The following is a 3,251-nucleotide window of genomic DNA, read 5'->3' as shown; positions in this document are numbered from 1 at the left end:
AAAAAAAATAAGTTTATTGGGTTAGAAATATCGTTAGTTTTACCACTTGCGACATTAAGGAGAGATTGCGAAGAAGACTTATTTTGGTTTAGCGTTTTGAATTGAAAGCGATGCGCGAAAATGTTGGCGATATTTTGACTTTGAGTCACTATTTTGTTGTCATGAATTAAGGCGAGAATTTTGTAGGCAGTGCATTGACCTTTCATATATTTAATTTTATTAAAAAATGTGGAACGCTTTACAATTTTGCGTGTCATCCTAGCGAAGGGCCTGATTAATCTTCTCTGTATCGTTCCAATTTTAGTATATGTACGGCCGAAAAAAAAACGTCTCTAATAAAAAATTTTTAAACACTCTATATACTAAGATTTTAAGTCCAATTTCATAATATATTCGAAACATTTTAAAGTAAATAAATATATAAAGGCTCATGGGACAGTACAGTCCTGTATTCCATTCAATATCTCCCGACTTTTATTATTTACCTTTCGTTTTATTAATTTTGTTGTTGATTCTATATTACCAATGCGGGCTTGTTAAAGCCAGTGCTTCTTTCAAAAATTATACAATATCCAGCCTTTAATGGCGATATTATTATAATTTTGATGTTATTAAGTCGCAGGGACTAAAATATGCCTCGCTTATATATTATAACATTACGTCCTTTTGGTAAACAAGATGATATCCGGAGGTTATTAGTTTCTGAATATTAATAATAACACAAATAATAAAGCATTTAAATAGTAAAGAAAGAAAAACAGGCGTTTGTAGCAAACTACTTACCCATCCTGTATTAGTTGAAAATGAAGCTATGACTGCTCGTCGCTACATTGAAGAAGTTATCCAAAATGTGCTAGTTCCATTTGCAACTTTTATTGGAAACCAGTTTAATCTAATGCATGATAACGCTAAATCGTACGTTGCCCATATTGTAAATAATGACCTGGATGAGCTATATTGATAAAATTAAAATGGCCCGCATGTAGACCAGATCTCAATCCAATCGAGCATTTATGGTATGGATTGAAAAGAGCTATTGGCCGTCGCCCTCGGCCTGCAGAAAATTTTGGTACTGTTAAGGTTGCTGCTGGTAGAGGAATATTGGGCTATTTTCTAGGCAAAACTAACACATCTTATTAATTCGATGCCAAACATATTGCGAGCAGTCATTGCTGTGAAAAGTGGACATACCTGCTATTGAATTGTTTTGTTTTGTTGTTATTTTTGTTTTGTGTTCTTAATTTTAGTGCGTTTGATATTTTTAACTATAAATATATATATATATATATATATATATATATATATATATATATATATATATATATATATATATATATAAACATATATAAATAAATTTTTAAAGCAGTGTTTTTGCAAATGACTATGAAACAAAATCATCCTTTTAATTTTCCACATAATTTTTAAGTTAGGAGAAAATAGAACGCTTTCATTCACCCCCGTATAATTGCAACTCAGCAAAAATTGTTTATACCAGAATAATAAATAACGATGTCAATGTATGTACCTACAATATGATGTATAAATATTAAAAATTGGAATACAAATAAAAAAGTTATAAATTGTCAAACTTAATCAAAAATTTTTAGTGGCGGAATTTTTTGCCGGAGAGTGTATATTAATTGTAATAATTACAATATGTTAATCATAAAAGATGATCAAAGACTTTGTAGAAAACTTAACATTTTCTCGTACTAATATTGATTTTTGAACGGAAGGTGTGCGAAAGTCGGAAAGTGGATTCGGATCCAGCAAGGAATCGGAAATAATGTTGACTTTGTTATCGAAAACTAGTTAAACAACGACCCTCGATCATTTCATACCGGTTGACTTTCGAAACCGCATTTCCTGGTAAATTTCGTCGAGGAAGTGTCACAGATATCAAAACATTAATCTCAATTTTGATTAGATCAGTTTTTAATATACCTTAATTACAGTTAGTAAATATTATGTTACAAAAATAATAGGAAGGCCAAGTTATTTTCTAAGAAATTGAAACAATTTTCAATGAAGCTCCTCAAACTACATTGATCATGTATTAAAATAAAATTGGCAATAAACGACATTGACACGGTACACATTTTTTTATTTATACAACATAAATATCGAAGATAATCGAAGTTTTTATTCGGGTCTCTATTCGTTTAGAAAATTAAGAAAAATATATATTTTTACAGATAATGTGAACGTAACCCGAGGTACCTCAGTCGTTCGTATATAATAAGCGATTGGTAATACAAAAGTTAAGGATTATCGGCAAAATACCTTTTTTGTCTATTTTGCCCAATTTTTTTTGTACATTTTGCTTTTTTTGTCTTGCCTGTGTAGGATTATGGTCTCTATCTTTAATGCTTTCGTGACTGTCAAATGGATTTTCTAACTCCTCTAGATTATCTTTTGTATCACTTAAATCACTGAAGTCACTTATAATATTTACAAGTTCCTCCACCAGTAAGAGGACACTTTAGATTAACATTTAATTTGGCAAACATCCTATTTATACGGTAATAATTACAACACGTCACAATTACGTACAAAACTTTTTACAAAGATACTAACCACACGTGTCTTTTACGTACAGAGTGTTATAAATACTACCATCAAAGCCTAACCCAAACTAAAATCAAAGCATTTATTTGTCTTATTGAACATGAAGTAAGAATAATATAGGTGACGACGCGGCTAAGTTTTGGCACATTCAGTTATCTTTCAGTAGTCATCAGTTGGGTTACTCTATGGTCAGTGATACTAAAGACACGAAAAGCTCCAGGACCTGATGTAATACCACCAGAAACGATGAAACGCATTGGCAGTATGAAGTTGACGTGGCTTTTAAACACATGAATGCACTGCTTGCAACTCAGCGATTTCCGGCAAATTGGAAGATCTAAGGTTGGAAAACATTCTACATAGAGCAAGTTTGTTCATGATACGCGAAAGGTTACAATTTCTTATATCTAATTTATTTTTTGTTGAACAAGATATTGTAAGTATTGCAGATTTGCTTTTCGATGTAATATCAAATTCTGATTTTGATCAAATTATTTTTAATTTACATATAGTCTATGAAAATTCATATAAGAAACAAAGAAATATACATTTAAATAAATTTAATATTCTTTTAAAACAAAACAGTATGCACACTTTAGATAACCTAAATAGAAATAATGACATATTAGCGACAGTTGTCAATCACTAATGTTTGTATTTTGAGAATGATTTCCGAAGTGGAA

General features: G+C 30.5%; 1 non-coding gene across 1 annotated transcript; it reads right to left on the bottom strand.

Annotated features, from left to right (window-relative positions):
- Positions 1-222: 222 nt before the first annotated feature.
- Positions 223-328, bottom strand: LOC140435347 (U6 spliceosomal RNA). Its single transcript, XR_011950152.1, has one exon. It is a non-coding gene; the product is annotated as a U6 spliceosomal RNA (small nuclear RNA).
- Between the last annotated feature and the right edge of the window lie 2,923 nt (positions 329-3,251).

The sequence above is a fragment of the Diabrotica undecimpunctata genome, chromosome 2 (genome assembly GCF_040954645.1).
Source record: "Diabrotica undecimpunctata isolate CICGRU chromosome 2, icDiaUnde3, whole genome shotgun sequence".
NCBI classification, from domain to species: Eukaryota; Metazoa; Arthropoda; class Insecta; order Coleoptera; family Chrysomelidae; genus Diabrotica; species Diabrotica undecimpunctata.
The sequence above is the reverse complement of the archived record's forward strand: the minus strand, read 5'-3'. Positions and strand labels throughout refer to the sequence as shown.